This window comes from Nyctibius grandis, chromosome Z (assembly GCF_013368605.1).
Source record: "Nyctibius grandis isolate bNycGra1 chromosome Z, bNycGra1.pri, whole genome shotgun sequence".
Classification (NCBI taxonomy): Eukaryota; Metazoa; Chordata; class Aves; order Nyctibiiformes; family Nyctibiidae; genus Nyctibius; species Nyctibius grandis.
The window spans coordinates 84,019,324-84,039,056 of NC_090695.1; positions in this window are offsets into that span (position 1 = coordinate 84,019,324).

The following is a 19,733-nucleotide window of genomic DNA, read 5'->3' on the forward strand; positions in this document are numbered from 1 at the left end:
TCAGTGGTGCAGTATGCCAAGCAAGGAAGAAGAACATGAAACCTTATCACCATGGTGTTTATTGACCAGTCATCCTGCTTTGTACTCATTTCCTCCCCTTAATTCCCTGCAAGTATACATTGGCTCAAAATCAAAAGAAATGCAATAGTTAAAAAAAATCATATGCTCAGGGATGAATGTATTATTCCATACATGCTGATGGTGCAATTATTTCTCTCCTGTGATAACTGAAAACGTTTGTTAATAAAATTTGTTCCAGAAAAGCAAAGCATTATTTCATTATGTTGTTTGAGTCCTAACAAATTAGTCTTTTTTTCCCTTGGAAAAATCAAGTTTTGCATCTGAGACATCATCCTGAGAACCACTATTTACACATAATAAAGGAGCGGGGGGGTACACAAACAAAATAATAAAAATATTTGGTTTTGCCAGTCCTGCTTGGCCAAGAAAAAAGCAGAAAAGGATCACAGCCAGAACATGCTGTACCCAGCTCTTGCTGGCTGATGATTCCCTACTATAAAATTAACCCATCTGACCTAATGCTCTACCTCAGCCCTACAACATCAGCCTGGAAACAGAGACGGTCCCAGTATAAAGCCAATTAACTCCATCACTCAGCAGCACAGTGAGACACGCAGAAGAAAGCGATCACTTCTTTGTGTGTTACAGTGTGTAATCCCCACAGAATAAGTACAGGAGGGGAGAATGATAATGGCCTTCTCAGTCCTGCTTTGCCTTCTCCCCTTTTCTTTAACTCCTAACCCACCCAGCACTGCGTATTCCCAAGCTCGATGCTCAGCAGGGCAGATACTCCCTGCAGTAAATCCTGTGCATGGGGTCAGAACCCTTCCCGCAGTCGTGGTGGGGAGCAAAAAGGCAGCAGCTCCTTGCCGCCAGCCCTCTTTTGTCCCTCAGGGGCTCCGACGTGGCAGGACAGACGATGCAGGGCACTACCACCAGCACATTTCGACAAGGTGACCTTGTCTCACCATTGCCCTCCGAGTGACAAAACCCCAAGCCAGTCTTGCATGAGGACAGACAGAAGCAAACAAAGGGCAAGTAAAGGTAAACCAAAGCTTTTTCTTAAGCTTTCATGGAACTCGCTTTTCTAGGGCACAGTCTGGCCCTGAAGTCATGTCAACCTTTCATCAAAGCTGGACAAGTTTTGCATTATTCTCGATTTATGTCTTTTTTAGGTTTCAATGCAGACCTGAGGTAAAATTGTAGCCTGCTCCTTTGTTGTGTACCTTTTCCCAAGACAGAGCGCAGGACCTCCGATAAGTGCAATAACATCAGGAAATACACACATTGCTGATCTGCCTTTGCTTGAAAATATTCTCACAGCTACACTACACAGAGGAAGAAGGAGGTGGTGATGATTCAGTGAGAGGCCAAAGAGTAAGAGAAGGAAATCTCTCGGGGAAGAAAGGAACTAATGAATAAAAGTCGGGAACAGAGAGAAGACTGTTATGCCACAAATATAAAATGTAGAGTCACATAAGCTCATAGGAAAGAAAATGAGAGCTGACATCCTACAATGCTAGATTGATTAGGGAGGACTTGGAAGACGACCAAGGTCTGGGAATGGCATGGGAAATCATTTCAAAGGAGAAAGAACCTCACACTCTGCTAGGGGGGACGGCAGCAGTACAATAACACATGAAGAGGATGTTGGAGAGCTGCCACAGACCCTGGGCTGAGGGGAAGCAAAAACATATGACAATGTGTGTGATTATAATGGATACCTCCACAGCTTGCAACAGTGATGTGAAGGATTTGGACCTTCAACCACCTAAAAAGTGCCAGATTTGAGAGACCAAGGGTTGTTTTCCTGTTTGCTTGCCTGCCCCCTCCATGTTCAGATATCTCCTAGAGACTTCCCGCAACGCCCACAGAATAATGACGTAACAGTGAAATAGATATTACTTCACTCATGAATATTTTCTTCTCTGACTTTTCTTATTTCTCCATTTTCTCCTTCTAGCCAAGGGCTGAGACTATCTTTACCATTTCTTTGATGTTACAGACACAACAACAATAAATATCCTTTAATGGTAATTATAGTGGAACTTCACGCATTTCTCTGCATACACACAGCATCCGTGCAATCCAGGTACCTTCATACCGTATATTCACAGCACTTCTCTGCTGACAAGGTTAAGCTACCTTTGAAATTAATTTTGTTCCACACAAATCAAGGAAAGTGTTGTCTTTGAGCAGGAGTAGGGTGAGATTTCTACCTGAATCTTTAATAAATTCAGACTTCCATAATGCCCAATTCAAACATGAGCTTAATACACACCATTTCAAGCAAGGAGAAGGAAGACTGAATTGTGAGTAGAAATATCCCCATTACTAGTAGTCATATTGAGAGTTCAGAGTATTTTATACCTCTACAGATTGGAAAACACTTGGGGAGAAGCTGGTGCCAGGCTGTCTGTACAACACCAGTCATACATTGGCACACTTCAGTAAAGAAGTAGTAAACTCTACATGGGGTCAAAGCTTCCCCCCAAGTGCCTCGACAACATGCACGTGGAGCAGATGCGTTGGCCCCGACTCAGAGATCCAATGTAGGTTATCTGAACACACCTTCCAACCATGACTCAGGCTTTTGCTCCTTCAGAAGTCAAGAATAACTGCCAAACAATGGGAATAAGGGTAAAATGTCTGTTGTTACTACAAGAAAAGCCATCTTTACATGTAAATTATCATTATTTTCTAGCAAAGGAAAGCAATGAGGTGCTCAGAAGCTAACATGAGTGGCCTCAAGGTTTAGTTTGGAAAGCATAACAATTTGAACATAAAGAAGATGCAAATACCAGTTGCCCTTCTAATCCAGAAGGCATTAATTGCAAAAAGACTCACTGTTATGTCCTTTCTCTTAAACCCTCCCCAAACCCAGACCCTTACAAACACTAAACACTAATTGTGTTTACAATAACCAAATAGTGTTAAAATAGGTGAATGATCTGGAAGAGAGAGAGATAGGTGGCCAAGCAGACTTGAATTTCAACATCCATACATAGCCAAATAGACCTGAAATTCAACATCCAGCAAATTTTGTTTAAGTTATCTGGAACAGAAAACTTTTGGAAAGCACTTGTCACATGAAAAAAACCTGTGCTAGTTAAAACCCTAGATCTGTCAGTGCTTTAGAACATGATAATTTATTCAGATTTGTTTTCCTGGGGGGAAATATATCTGGGGGGAACACTTACAAATATCTCCTCTAGATATTAATTACGAATTCAAAATGAATCTCATTTGGCCTGCAGAAACCTTTTTGTATTTGCTTTCCATTCTACGTCTGGTTTTTATTTATCTTAATTTCATTAAAAATGTAGCCATTCAAAACTCAGAGTTTCTGTAAAGACTGTCACCATTAATCAGTCTGGGGGTATACTCACTGAAGAAATAATATTTGTCATGTATATTTTCTCTTTCCGTCAAATCCTGTTTGGCACTGGCGGAAAAAATATCGTATCTTTGAAAGCCTGCACTAAAATCTTCCCTCTCTGAACAGTTGCGAGGTGGCAGACACGAGGCTGGCCTGGGGGAGATGGGGTGGTCCTGCACAGATTTCAGAAGGGAGAGAGAATATGAAGCTCATAAGAGTGCCGAAGCCTTTTGTGTTAAAATTAATTGATGGGTTCAGTGCAAAAATCTGTGTTAAACTAGTTTTTGTCTTTGATTAACAGCTTATTTTGCTGCAGGCTCCTTATGCTGGTCACAAACTGGTCTGCTGGCATACTCCCCTGCAGAGGTCTCAGCACCGTACCTGTACAGTCCAACGCATGGGGGTGGGCTGGGGTGCGGCCGTGGGGGACGTCAGGGCAGGCTGGATCACGACCTTTTATTCCTCATATTTATTTTTTTTTCTCAGAAACAGCCTCCTGAGTGCAACACAGTGTCCGGAGTCTATGCCATTGTTGCACTTTGGAAAATGCAGTTCATGAAGCATTTAAGAAACAAACTTTGTTCCTATATTTTTCACTAGGGGAAGGGAAACGACCCAAGCTGTGGCGCGCGTTATGAGCTCCACGTGAGCAGAGTTAACGACACAGGACAATGAGCAAATCGCCTTTATGGCTTCCAGGAATCAGCTGGGCTATCTCCTGCCAGCATCCCAAGGGCTTCCTTAACCTGGAGAAACCCGTGATGAACAGAGGCAGACAGTCAGGAGCAAATCACAGACCTAGTCGGTCTTTGGCCTCCTTTTTCATTCAGACAAATTTTAAATGTTAAATAAATACTGAAGGAATCACTTGTCACCACAAATTATTCCTTTGAATGTTTACTGTTCATGCCAGCTTCCCTGGGGTCCTTCCCATTTAGAAACAACTTTTAACAGGCAATCCCATAAAACATTGACCATTATTCCCCAAGAAGTTGTGCCTAGTGACTTGTTACACAGAAATATGTTTCCAATTTCACTTTAAAACGTATTAGAAAGGAGTCCTCAGTATTTTTTACATCAGCATTTGGTGCCATGTGGAAATGGCAATTATAAATTGCTACAAGCTGTACTTATAGCCTTTATTTTTGTTTAACTGTTTAGATGGTGCTTTTCAGTACCCTTCCCTCTGCAGGCCTGGGAGAGTGATTTGTTTGCTGCTTGCCTCAGCAGTCCTCGCCAGGGACAGGGACGCACAGTCTTTCTCTGGTGGTGTCTCCCCGTGTCCTGGTTTTCCTTAAGACAATATCCAGCTGTAGGTGCCTGTCCTTTCTAGAAAAAGCAAGCTAGAAAGCTCTAAAGGCTGAGCTGAATTTGTCTTATTTTGGCCCAGGTCCCAGTGAGTCTCAGCCCATTTTAGCATGCAGTTTGGTGAAAGATGCTGCAAGAGATGAAGGCCAACTGCAATGGAGACGCAGCTGGTGACAGCAGACTCAACCGAATCACAGAATCACAGACTGGTTGGGCTTGGAAGGGGCCTCTGGAGATCATCTAGTCCAACCCCCTGACAAAGCAGATTCCCCTAGAGCACATTGCACAGAGTTGTGTCCAGGTGGGTTTTGAATATCGCCAGAGAAGGAGACTCCCCACCCTCCCTGGGCAGCCTGTTCCCGGGCTCTGGCACCCTCGAAGTGAAGATGTTTTTCCTCATGTTTAGATGGAATTTCCCATGTCTCAGTTTGTGCCCATTGCCCCTTGTCCTGTCGCTGGGAACCACTGAGAACAGTCTGGCCCCATCCCCTGGACACCTGCCCCTAAGGTATCTGTAAGCATTGATAAGATCCCCCCTCAGTCTGCTCTTCTCCAGACTAAACAGACCCAGCTCCCTCAGCCTCTCCTCATAAGGGAGATGCTCCAGTCCTCTAACATCTTCGAAGCCCTCCGCTGGACTCTCTCCAGTAGTTCCTTATCTTTCTTGAACTGGGGGGCCCAGAACTGCACACTGTTACTCCAGGTGTGGCCTCACTAGGGCTATGTAGAGGGGGAGGATAACCTCTCTCGACCTGCTGGCCACACTCTTCCTCATGCCCCCCAGGACACCATTGGCCTTCCTGGCCACAAGGGCACATTGCTGGCTCATGGGGAACTTGTTGCCCACCAGAACTCCCAGGTCCTTCTCTGCAGAGCTGCTCTCCAGCAGGTCAACCCCCAGCCTGTACTGGTGCATGGGGTTATTCCTCCTGAGGTGCAGGACCCTACACTTGCCTTTGTTGAACTTCATGAGGTTCCTCTCCGCCCAGCTCTCCAGCCTGTCCAGGTCTCGCTGAATGACAGCACAACCTTCTGGTGTATCAGCCACCCCTCCCAGTGTTGTGTCATCAGCAAATTTGCTGAGTGTACACTCTGTTCCTTCATCCAGATCACTGATGAATAAGTTAAACAGGACTGGACCCAGTACTGACCCCTGGGGAACACCACTAGCTACAGGCCTCCAACTAGACTCAGCACCATTGACCACAGCCCTCTGAGCTCTGTCGCTCAGCCAGTTCTCAATCCACCTCACTGCCCACTCATCTATGCCACACTTCCTGAGCTTCCCTATGAGGATGTTGTAGGAGACAGTGTCAAAAGCCTTGCTGAAGTCAAGGTAGACAACATCCACTGCTCTCCCCTCATCTACCCAGCTGGTCATGTCCTCATAGAAGGCCATCAGATTAGTCAAGCATGATTTCCCCTTGGTGAATCCATGTTGACTACTCCTGATAACCTTCTTTTCCTCCACATGCTTAGAGATGTCATCCAGGATGAGCTGTTCCAGCACGTTTCCGGGGATGGAGGAACCCTGTAATTGCCTGGGTCCTCCTTCTTGCCCTTTTTGACCACTGGAGTGACATTGGGTTTCCTCCAGTCCTCAGGCACCTCTCCTGTTCTCCATGACCTTTCAAAGATGATGGAGAGTGGCTTGGCAATAACAAGCCAGCTCCCTCAGCACTCGTGGATGCATTCCGTCAGGGCCCATAGATCTGTGGGCATCCAGTTTGTCTAAATGATCTCTAACTTGATCCTCCTCAACGAAGGGAAGGTCTTCCTTTCTCCAGACTTCCTCTCGTACCTCCAGGGTCTGGGATTCCTGACGGCCAGCCTTAACAGTAAAGACTGAGGCAAAGAAGGCATTCAGTAACTCAGCCCTCTCTGTATCCTCCATCACCAGGGCACCTTTCTCATTCGGCAGCGGGCCCACATTTTCCCTACTCTTCCTTTTGCTGTTGATGTACTTGAAGAAGCCCTTCTTGTTGTCCTTGATGTCCCTTGTGAGATTTAATTCCAAGTGGGCCTTAGCCTTCCTCGTTGCATCCCTGCATACTCTGGCTACCTGCCTATATCCCTCCCAAGTGGCCTGGCCCTTTTTCCACATTCCACAGACTTCCTTCTTCCATTTGAGTTTTTCCAGAAGCTCTTTGCACACCCATGCAAGTCTCCTACCCCTTTTGCTCGATTTCTTACTCATAGAGATGCATTGATCCTGAGCTTGGAGGAGGTGAAGCTTAAATATTGACCAGCTCTCTTGGACCCCTCTACCTTCTAGAGCCAGAATATCAACAGAGAGGCAAGAGCACCAGGTCCAAAAGGATCTACCCTTAGCGTTGTATTTACAACCTGTAGAATTGGAGGGCAACAATCAAGATATTTTTTTTGCACAGAGTAACAGGGTCAGCTACTCTTACTTTCCACAGTAATAGGTACTCCATGCAAGAACCTATACAAACAAAAGGAAATGATTGTACCATATCATAATAAACATTTCAGGTAAAAGGATTAACTTCAGGAAAAAACAAAGGCCCTGAAGTAATAATTAATGAAAATATTTTAATTAAAAATTAATGATGGGGCAAGGTGGGACCGAGAACAGTGGGAGATTATGACTGAGGGGATCTGAAGGAACTGAAATGGGTTTGAGAAAAACACATCAAACTGCAACAGGACCTCTGAGAATGAGGCAAGCTATAACATCTCAGGCAGGTAATGCCATTCCTAAGCACTGTGAAAGGCCTTATGTGCCAAAATTACCCCCACTAGTGGGATGCGGGTCTGTGGCTCTATTCACATCTGCAAGTTGCGAGGAGCAATGGAAGTGCATCTGCAGGGTGAAACTGGTGATGCTCAGGGTCCAATACCTCCACTCTGCACATTTCTGGGGTTTTAAATTACCATTATTTCAGACAAGCTCCAATGTGGTCTTGTGGGCTGGTTGCCAACTCCTTGTTTGTGGCCGAGGTGCAGTAAAGGTGCTCCTGGAGCGCATCTGTCCATTTAGTTTCATCCAAAAGTAATCCCATTCATCCCATTAATGTGTGTGCATCCTTCCTTGGAACAAACCAAAGCACAGGACTGGCAGATGGTTGAGAATTTATCTTCAAAAGAGCACTCCTCATCTGAGCTGGCACACAGAGGTATGATGCAGGTACGGGTTCAAGAAGTCCCTCTCAGACCTAAGCTGTTAAGTGTTTACCTTTCACTAAAGAGAAGATGCAAGAGCTCTTTAGTCAATTTAGTAAATCTCTGCTCACTCAAACAGACTCTTCAGCTTCAATGAAGCTGCTTGTGTGAATTAAATATTCATCTGTGAACACAGCGGTTACTGATTTCAACCTATCAAGTTATACTGTCTGTTTTTTTTATGCAGGAATTTGTTTAAAAGGAACACAAGATGGCTATAGAAAATTTATTTAGACTGCTTTCAGCATGAGAACTGGGTTCAGTTTTAGCAATTAGAGGCTTGTCCCTTCAAATTCTTACTACTGATCTTGGGAGCTTAATTCTCCCAGCGACGCTGGTCACTCTGGCCTTTCTCCAGCAAAGCACTCAGGCTGCTGGTTGACTTCTAAGCCTGGGAATGATACTTTAGCTCTCAGCAGACTCCTTGGGCTCGCACTGAGCACAACTCCAGGGTTGCTAGGGTGTCCCACGTTTGCAGGATCGGTCCCAAATTCTCCAGGGGCAAAGTTATTTGAGAATTTAGTAAGCACCGAAAAAAGTTTTGCTGTGACATTTTTCAAGTATTGTAAAAATCCTGTTAACTACTCTCTAGTGTGCTATATTTGTGTTATCTCAGAGCGGATGCATTTCTCACTTACTGGAACTTTAACAGCTAATAAAAATAGAACTTCTGAACTCTCAAGGACCCTTTGAATAGTGTAGCCGTAAGATGTGTCTGCGCCGCAGCAGAGGTGAAAGGGTTCGTGAAGGTCTGCGGGACACACAGTGTTGCCTGGTGCAACCAACAACCAAGAGTGGCTGTAGCATCCTCCAAATAAAACTAAATAGGCAATCACTGGAAATGCAGGCAGCGAAAACCTGTTTGGACTCACTTGACACATGCTGACTGCAGATAAAGCCAATGCTAAACAATAGGGATACAGCCTTTCCCCTGGGAGGTCAATGGCAAAACTCTCCCTGACTTCTTCAGAGTCAAGATTTGACCCAAGGACTGAACCTCCCAGCTGCTTTTTGTGGGGAGCCACTCCTGACTTCTACGGGGCCGTTTACAGCAGTGATGCTTGTAGGAGGCTCAGAAGTCGTTCTGAACCAAGATAACGAACTGTTGATCAGGATGTTTTTCCTGACATAAAACACACGGTTTCAGAAAGGCAGAGGTGTGCAGAGATTCCCATCCCCTCATCCAAGAAACCAGCATCAAGCTTCAAAGAGCCCCGCGCTCCAGAAGGATGTCACGCTGGGATGAGGAATAACTGCGAACAAATTGGAGTTAAGATAAGAAATAGTATTTTACTGCGATGGAAGCAACAATGGGATACCTCTGTTCTGAGGACCAGTTTGCTAGAGCTTTGGAAGCAGTCGTTTCCTCTAAGCTGCAAACGGCTTGTGCAGTACTGATAGGACCCTGTTGCGCTGCCTTGCAGCCTCGGCAGTGTTTCTCAGAGGACAAGAGCAGAGCAGAGCCGAGTCCTTTCTCACAGTGTTTATAAATGACTGGCAAGGTCACCTTGCCAGAATGAATTATAGCTATCTCCCAATACAGTCTGAGCTGGATTAACTACGTTTTTAATTATCACTCCAGGAGAATAAAAAAAAAAAAAGAACACAAAAAAAGTGATTGTGTAAAAGAAAACCTTTTTTGATTTAAGTTGCTGGCATGCACAGTCCAAACAATTTCAAAAGGTTTCAGCTGTTTCAGCCTGAGTAAAATAATGCTGTAGGGCCTTGCTGTGCAAATGCTGCTCCAGTGAGCAATCCGTACTCACACAGGCGATTTCTTCAATATCAGGAGTATATCCACGTTCACGAGGACTCCCTCCTCAGAGGAACTTAAATGGGAAGGGTGGGGCTTTTATTTTGCTATGGTTGTGTTAGCCCTGCTTTCAGGGAAGGTAAAAAAAAAAAAAAAAAGGAGTCTTTTTATGTTTTGGAAATCTGAACCTGAGTGTGGAAAGTGAGTTCTTGCCTGCTAAGGGCATTTGGATTTTTCTGAGGCTGTTATTGAAGTTCAAAGCAGATAAGGGCTCTATCTGGGGCTGCAAGCCACTGCAATGCAACACTTATCCAATTTGCAAGGGTGTTAGTAGCTTCAAAGTTCCCTCTAAAGGCAAACTAATCTTCACAGGCTTGCCCAGCCAGGAGTAAATTATTCTGTAATGAAGGTGAGGCACAGAGAAATGCTGGTAAGAGCCTCAACTTCCTTTCTTGGCTGCTATTACATCTTTTCTCCAAATTACAATAAAATAAGTTGCACTGTAGTTGTGGGGTTAGGGAGTGAAATACTAAAAAGAAAAAAAAAGAAAAAAAAAGAAGTTTGGTTTAATAAATGACCAAGGAAGACCATTTTACCAATAGATGAAATCCGTATTATAGAGGGTGTATTTTTATTTCATTTCTGAAATGTTTGTCTTCCTATGTGTTGATTCTGCCTTTCTGTGTAACCAGCCTTTTCTTTGTACTGCATCTGATTGCAGAGATCTGGAAGAAGAATCTAATAGATCGATTAAAACACTCATTTGTTTCTTGACCTCTGAGAAACACTGTGTAGGTACCAATACGCTTTGCAGATTATTTATGGGGGTGAAAGTAGCAGGGACTTTGTGAGCATTCCTTACAAAAAAAATAATTTGTCACAAAATACATTATTTTTGAAAACCATGATGACAGAAAAATCAAATGTTTCTGACCCAGCTTTCAAATGACGCAATACAGCAGGTAGGTACAGTGCAAGGAAGGCTATGCCTAAGTGATACAGCACAGTGCTGCATGGAGGCATCCATCTCAGCTTATTTAAAGCTAGCTTTAATACCTGAGTCAAAATAGCTTGGATGCTCTTCTTGGATGAGGGCACCTCGCTTCTTAATTCTGCTAACTGAAAGACTGCCACATGAGCTTAATATATGAACTAATACAAAGAGAATAAATCAGCCAGTGACCAACAATACATGAAATGTCATTTATACTTCTTTTCCTTATGATGAAAATTATTAATGCACATTCCAGCCACCTGAAAAAATAGCATGCTTGCCAGTCATGGAACATTTTTTCTTTTTTTAAAATCATTATCAGAATAAACTGGGAAATTCTCAGAAATCTGTGCTGCTAATAATGTCTACAATTTTTATTCCTTTTTTTCCACTGAGCAATGTAAACCAGCATCCCTGGTAGTTATTAACTAAGGAAGTGATCTCATTCCTACGCAACTAAAAGAGTATTTAAATTTAAATTTAAGTTTGAAAGATCCACTTTAGTCTCCCTACTTAGAAATGGGCAGTCAGCCAGCCTGGCTGCAGACCAAGAAATCAGCGTTTCTCTGCATAGACATCTCCAGAGAGGACCATTTCAGATTTCAGCAACAAGTTCTCAGAAATCAAGCAGTGGAATAAAAGACATTAAGAAGATAACGTGCTTCTAATACAATGTACATATCAGGATTGCTCAGTGAGATAACGCTCTTACGTGTGGAAGAGTACAGGCTCAGACAAAACTTGAACAGACAGAAAAAATAAAGTACCTTTCAAGTGTTTGAGATGTCCGCAGTGCTCCTGGATGAGGAGAAGGTGCTGGTAGTCAGCATGCAATAGGTAATGGGTCGGGGCAATCCCAAGCACAAATACGGGCTGGGCGGAGAATGGATTGAGAGCAGCCCTGAGGAGAAGGACTTGGGGGTGATGGTTGACGAGAAGCTCAACATGAGAAGGCAAATTGTATCCTGGGCTGCATCACAAGCACAGTGGCCAGCAGGTCGAGGGAGGGGATTCTGCCCCTTTACTCGACTCTCTTGAGACCCCCCCTGCAATGCTGCGTTCAGCTCTGGGGCCCCCAACATAAGAAGGACAGGGAGCTGTTGGAGCGAGTCCACAGGAGGCCACGGAGATGCTCAGAGGGCTGGAGCACCTCTGCTATGGAGACAGGCTGAGAGAGTTGGGGCTGTTCAGCCTGGAGAAGACAAGGCTCCTGGGGGACCTTCTAGCACCTTCCAGTACCTGAAGGGGGCCTACAGGAAAGCGGGAGAGGGGCTTTTTACAAGGGCAAGTAGTGACAGGACGAGGGGGAACAGTTTTAAACTGAAAGAAGATAGATTTAGATCAGATATTAGGAAGAAATTCTTTGCTGTGAGGGTGGTGAGACTCTGGGCCCAGGTTGCCCAGAGAAGTTGTGGCTGCCCCCTCCCTGACAGTGTTCAAGGCCAGGCTGGATGGGGCTTGGATCAACCTGGCCTAGTGGAAGGTGTCCCTGCCAGTGGCAGGGGGGCTGGAACTAGATGATCTTTGAGGTCCCTTCCAACCCAAACCATTCTGTGATTCTATGATTCTATGAATAGTCCTTGTGAGTTTGCACCATGTCTGGCTTTCACATATAAGCAATAAATCATTCTTGAGAAATGTTAAGTTTTCCAGGGGGATCTTAGTAGCCCCTTAGCAGAGTGTGTGTTTTCTGAGTTGCATTGCAGACAAAACAGGTTTGCTGCAGCTTGGACCTTCCTTAGCAGACTTTCATACCTTACCTGCTCCAACCCCTTTGGAGTTTCCCCATCCTCCTTTTGGGCTCCATGGGAAGACAAGATCAGGACCTCCCCTCCAGCAGCTCTGCGTTAACAAGTCATTTGGCAAAATAAATCAAAGCATTTGGTGCTGAGGCCACCTGCACGCCTACATGATACTTGTTGAGGGGCTTCACTTCAGTCAAAGTGTAGCCTGGCTGCCCCAGGTTGAATGTCTCCACCACACACGTGCCTGAGAGCTGCCTGAGGGACTGGTGGTTTGGTGGCTGCTGGCTCCTTGCGATAAGCCTGTGCTCAGCCTTCCAAGCACTGGCATCAGGATGAAGGCTGTTTGGCACTGTAAATGTCTGGTCACGTTGCCCATTTTTTGACAAAGTACTACTTAATTGGTTCTAAATGCACTGGTGAAAAACAAAGTTGGCTGGTGATATTTAGATTTGATAGATATGATCAGGAATAACTTGGCTTTTACCTTCTTAAGCCAAGTTTGCGTCAGGCTTAGAATTTCTATGTTGTTCTCCTTAAGAAGATAATAAGTATCTATACATTTTAATTACATTATTTTACAGTTAGCTGGTATGTAAACTAATTTGATGACACTGTGTGGACTACAATATCCATCTGTCAGGACACAGGAACAATAAAAATCCACCTCCCTAAAGAAAAAAAATATCCCCATTTCTATCCATTTGTTCATCTATACGAATTACTTCAGCGTAAGCTGAAAACACTCCTTTTTCTTCCTAATCATATTCAGCTCCAAGCCCAAGCAGTGCTTGGTCAAATAAGGCCTTATCTGCACAGTGCCGTCAGCATGCACAGCTGAGAATCCTGCCCAGCTGTAGCTTCAGGTTCAGATGAAGGTTTCAGGCTTTGAATTGCGGAAGCTGGTCTCACTCAAACAAAGTGAGCAGCTACTTCTAGAGGAAGAGCCTGATAACAAGATAATAAGCCCATTCTTTTTTTTTTCCTCCTTTTTTTTTTTTTTAAGCCTAGCAGCAAGAAGCCAAGAGTCTTGTTGGCTCATGTCACACACACAGCTGTAAAAGAGGCTGTAGCTTTGTCGCTCTCACAACAGGAGTAGATTAATAATACCATATTTTGAAATAGTCAAGGACTATTCGTGGCTATTTTTTTTCTACAAGTCACACTGAAGTCAAAGTTAACAGTTAATTCATCCCCTAGATCATACACAGAATATTAAAAAAATAAACAAAAACCCAACAAGAGTCCAAGACACTTTAACCAAGAGACTTAAACCAAGAATCCAAGAGACTTTAAAAAGTCCAAGAGGCCAGACTTTGCTGCTCAGCAGCTTTGTTGTGCTCGTGGCTCTGTGCTCCACTGGGATCACCACAAGTCAGGTACCTCAAGGGTCAGGCCTGGGCTCTGCTCCTCATCTTGCCTCACAAGCAGGAGGTACCAAAGCAGGAACAATCACCGTTAAGCGTGATCATACTGCAGTCTGGTGGCATTTCCATGAAGCCACTGAAGATGTTCCCACTTATCTTAGTGCCAAGTTTGGATTCTGTGCTTGGTCTGGACCTGATATGCCAGGACAGGCAGTAGTGTAGTTGATCTGAAGTTAATTTTTATACTTATACTATTGCTGTTCGAACTAATAGTTAACTGAGGTTGTTGATTCACATGCCTTTGCAGGACTGGAGGGGTATTTATGTGTATACAGGTTTGGAGAGGGAGAAACAATAAATTTGTCATGAAGAATTTGCAGAGGAGAGCCGTGCTGTAGTTGTGATAAGGAAGGCTGCTTTGAAAAAGCAGAGACCATATGAAGTCCATTAAGAACTGGTGAACTGCAGAAAAACAACGGCAATATCCTTTCCTGTGACTCCCTGGAATAGAAGAGCTTGCATAGTGCTTCAAAGGCACTTCAACAATAACATAATTGGGGGCTCACGGTCAGGCACTTAAACCCGTGTAGGGCAGTGGGAAGAGCAAAATGTGTTCTCTCTTTGTAAAACCTCCCATGCGCCTTATCTTATTTTCTCCCTTTCAGTGTTTACTCAGCGTTCATCCTCAGTGAGGCTGGTTTATAGAACATGAATGAATGAAGACGTCTTTGAAGTTGCTGTACTGAGCAAAATAGTTGAAGCTTTTGTTTGATAAGTTCACATGAATAGAGCCATTTTCTATTAACATGTCTTTTACTGATGCGGCCATTATGCCTTGAGACAATTAATAGTCCTTTTCAGATGCATGTTTGCAGCTCCCATTAAGGCTAACGGTTCTGCAAACGCGTTTTTGGAGGAAGATGTTCATAATGTTAATTATAACACATTTGCATATGCTTCTTGCTTTTAATCCAGAAAGCGCTCAACGTGCTTTACAAACTTCACCAACACACTTACACATGTTGTAAATGTAAAATCACTTTGTCGACAGCTGCTGTACAGCCACCTCGAGGTGAAATGCAACAGCTGTGTAACAACACAAAGCAGCACCACAGAACATGGCAGCGACCAGAAAAACTTAAATTGCCTTATCTAGATGAAACCACCAGGAAAATTCTAGGTAAGTAGCACGTAAATTACTCAAAATTTGGTTGCGCGCTGGAGGTAACACTCCTACTGTTGCAGGGAAAGTGCCGTGGCATTTTTAATGATGGCAATTTGCCTGAAGCTCTGTTTTATGTCTCTGTGGAAAGGCAGCACCTCCAACTGCAGTGTGATGGCTAACAGAGGCCAGCCCTCCATCTCTGTCTGAGTCGGATCAAAAGTGCCACCTGCAGCATGAGCATCTCCGTGTCCTGCAGAGCTTCGGGTCTGCTCAGCTGGCTCTCAAGGTCTGAACCTGCCTCGGTAGATAGCGAGACCAGGTGAGACCACACAGCGGCACGCAAGCACAGATTTCGTAAACAGAGAAAAGTGAACAAATTTTTAAAAGGGGAGAACAAAACAAGTGGCTGATGTCAACATGCTATAAGAGATTGGAAGCCTGATGGTTTTGCCTTCCCTAGTGGATGTGCTGCTTCTTACCCGTGTGAAATAAGAAGCAGACAAGTGATAGCACCCCGTTGTCAGGATTCTCATTGTCTTGGCTGTAGGAGCAGAGAAATGTCACTCTTGGCTGTGGATGCTATGTCTCTCCTTGGTTCGAAGTTACCAGGTCAAGCAAATGTGGGGAGTCTTCTGCAGCTGGAGAAGCCAGAGCAAATGTGGGGAGCCTTCTGCAGCTGGAGAAGCCACTGTGATTGAAACAGACTGAAAATACTTGCTTTCTGAATCATGGAAATGTAATAACTCTTTACTCAGGCTTTGAGACTCTGGAAAATGTTGGCATGTTTCCCATCAGTATGTTCTCCTTGAGGAAGAAGGAGAGGAGTGGGTTTGCATGCCATCTGTTGTCTTTCCTGCATGCCGTGTGCCTGATCCCACGTGACTGGTTGTGCTTCATCCCCAGACCGTGCCTATTAACTAGACCTCACGTTATCTTCTCACACTGTCTTGGGTTCATCCCCCTTCCTGCTGCAGGACAGTAGTCCTTCCTTTGGTAGCAGGGGCCCCCAGTAAACGGCAGCTGGTGTTTTGGTCATACACCCCTACATGGCGATTCTGGGCAGCTGTAAATGCCGTTCCTGGATATCCTGGCCAGGGAGGCAGCCACAGGTCACAGGGAGTGGGACCCTGGGGAAGATGCTGTGAGCATCTCATTTTGCAGCCCGGTTTCCACTGCAGACACCCCACCCCACTGGAAATTACCTACTGTGGAAAATCCAGAATAAAAGCCCATTTTGCAAAGGAAAGGATCCTCCCTGCTGGCAGATACCTCTGCTTTCAACTTCAGCAGGAAGCCTGAGGAGGGGGAAGAAGTCTGAAGCGGGGATAGGCGCCCGTGTGGAGGGGTTCAGGGTGGGCTGCAGCACCGACCCACCGCAGGGCTGGGCTGGTGGCAGCCGGGGCAGCCCTGGGAGGGTTTGTGTCACCGCTTCGGGTCTGAGAGTCCCATCAGCGAGACAAAGTGGAAACGAGCTGGCGAGCATGTGTTGTCAAGCACTCCTCTTCCGATGGCTCCAGATGGGGACCACATGGAGCCCAAAGTAAAAGTGCAGCAAATGAACCTAATCCTCTAATTCTCTGCCTGCAGTGAAATGGGCTCTCACTGTTGCTCTCCTAATGAAAAAGCAAGTAAGCAGTCATCTGTCTAGGTCGCTCTTATTGCTTCTTATTGGCATAACTGAATTTTACCATGACTGGCTAAAGTAGCAGAGAGAAACAAATTATAGTCTGTTTTCTGAGCCTGTTTTGCAACAGAAATAAGAAACATATTTTTCATTTGGAGGACAGCAACACACAGCTTTATTTTTTTCCTTTTTTGTACGAGTTTTGTTTTATAAGAAGCAATTTCCCCATCTTTCCTAATTACCCACCATAGCCCTTTGATCTCCCTCTAACCTTGCTATTAATTACTTCTCTAAATACAGCAGCAGCAGCAGCTTTTCATAAGACTTTTATTCTCCTCAGAACCTGATACAACTGCCATCAAAGTGAGTAAAAGCCTTTCAATCCACTTTAGACAAAGGGCATTGCATCAGCCTCTTTGTGAAAACACGTAATCCACCATTAAAAGTAAGGCAGGTCACTCCTCCATCCTTCTCCTTCTGTTGATTTTAGTGGAAGTGAATCAGCACGAACATAGAAACTCTAAAACTGATAGAAAATAATAGTCTTCCCAATAAGTAATATATCATATACAAATAAAGGCCTGCCTGTTTCTCATGCTGAACATCATGTACAGTGTTGCTTTACTTACCATAATGGCTAACAAACTCTGCTTTTTTAATGGCATGTCCTGGAAAATAATGAAAGGCATGATTTTCACATGCTGTTGTTTACTCCTGTCTAGACTATACTGTGAAATGCATATGGCAGCTCTTTGGAGGTGAGACCTTTTTGTTTCCTGACCGTACAGCTGGAAATCATGTTCTGAATGTCCTGGACATTCATGGGTAAGTATAGAATTAATTACTATAATGTATTTTTAAGTGTCTGATGAAATTACAGCACACAGCGTACTCTAGTCAAATTGTAACTGCCATTATAACTATATATTTGATGTAAGGAGGGTACTGGCTAGTCTTCCATCAATGTTCTTGCAAAACTTTCATGAGGGTTTCAAGCTGTGTAGTTTGGTGTTTAATACAAATGACACCAGCATGGGAAAATTTTTAATCCATGAGGTGTGGAGATAACAATCTCTTACTCAATTATTGAACTCTTAAAATCCCAGTTACTCACACTGCTCTGAAGGGCCTTTCTGTGCCTCCTTGATCCCCTTCCCACAGGCACCAGGGCTTCTGACACTACTCTCTACCCAGTCTGAATCAGCCCTGGTTTCACAGCCTCTCCTCTCAGGGTAGGGGCTCCAGTCCCAACCAGTGCGGGGACCTCCCCTGTCCTCACTTTGGTTTATCCAGGCCTTTCCTGAGGTGGAGGTCCCAAAACTGAACACTCATTTCCTTGCAGGAGCTCTCCCTGCCCAGGGCAGGGCTTTACATTTGTCCCTGTTGACTTGGGTATGACTCCTATTGGCCCATTTTCCCACCATGGACTCTTGTGGTGGCAGCCCTGCACTTAAGGGCATCCATTGGTTACCCTGGCTTGGTATCACCTGCACACTCAAGAGCAGGTGTGCTGTTGAGCACTCCATCATCTCCTCTGGATCATTTGCAATGATTCTTCCTTTTCAGCTTAAACATCATCATTCAGATCATTGTTTACAGTTCTGGGAAGGTAGTACCAGCTGGAAGATGTACTTTCAGAGGAGATTTCATCTTCTGTCCCATGGGGGAATTAACACTTGATTCTTAGAGGCCAACAATTTCTCCTCAGTTGATCTCAACCAAGGCAATTCCTCTGTTGCTACTTTGCCTTAGGTCTCATCTTTATTATCTTCATTGGCTTCCCAACAAGGCTCATAAATTGACCCTCAATATCTTCAAGGGGGGAAGCTTCCCTTGTCTTTTCCCATTACACATTGCAACCATGAAACATTTGCATCATCTCTGCTTCTCTCCTTTTTCTTCTCCCTGAGACCTTTGATTTTCTTCCCTTTCCCAGTTTTGCTGTTATCCTGCTTTTCTACACATCTCATCTTTTTTTGTCTCATTTTTTCCTGACAGTTTGTACCTCCCCATAGCTGTTCTTTTTCCCATGGTTTCTGTCCCTCTTACTGATACTTTTTGTCCTCCTTAAGAACAGTTTTCATTTTGCTACTACTCTGTAGCTGTAGTCTTGGAAGATACTTTGATTATATCAAGTCAGAGCATTCCCAAATGTTACGACCTCATCTTATCAGTGCGGCCATCAAATGTGGGCAAGCAGCCAAGCCAAGACTGCATTTCGTGAGAGCACACACTCCCAAAGGCACTGTCAGGAGAAGGTATTCCCTTGGGTTGCTCATTTGTCTTTACTTGAAAGCACTTCAATTTCAAGTTCAAAACCTAGTAACAGGCAAGAAGAAGCTGAACCTTTATGAATTCTCTCTTATGGCCTTTCAGAGTCTTTACTTTAGGACCACCTTCTTCTTGCCATGGGACTTGCTGTCCTAAATTATTCATTTCTTTCTGAAAGGCATATCCTTGAATAACCCTGCCCTTTCTATGAAAGAGAGAGATATTATCAAAAATTCAGAAATAACACAACTTTAGACTGTGGTTCTGTAAGATTTAGTCCACAATATGACTTATTTTAACCTATTAATCATGGTTAACCTTATTAAATAGGTTAATGTCTGTGGACATTTTCATGACCTAAGAACTGAGCTGAAAAATAGAATATTTTCGTTATATATTTTTGTAAAAGAAATGGAACAAAATCACAAACATTTTTCTTATTTTAATCTAAAGGCAAGTGAAAACTATAATTTAATCAAAATCCTGAAAAATCTTGAATAAGAAGAGTGCTATTTGTATTGTAGAAGACAGCTAAGATTAACAGAACTTAAATGGCAAAATGGAGCTAGTCTTATAAGAATGATATATTTAAAAGTGACACTTCAAAGAGAAATATTTTTCAAAGGAGAAGTACACAACAAACTTGTGGAAGACAGTCTCATAATGACTGCCAAAAAAATTCTACCAGTAGAAGAAAACAGTGAAATTGTAAGCTACAAAAGACAAGGAAAAAAGTATTACATAAGGATTTTTTAAAAAAATCTTTTCAGATGATACAAAAGTTCTGTCATTTTTATTTTACACGTTGGAGTCAGTTAGAGGGCAGATTTCTTTCGGCATAGCTGGTATCTTTGTCCCTACCAAGAAAGCCTGTGTGCTTTGATAAGCATGACCTGGAATCTTGAACACATCCACCTTTGTTA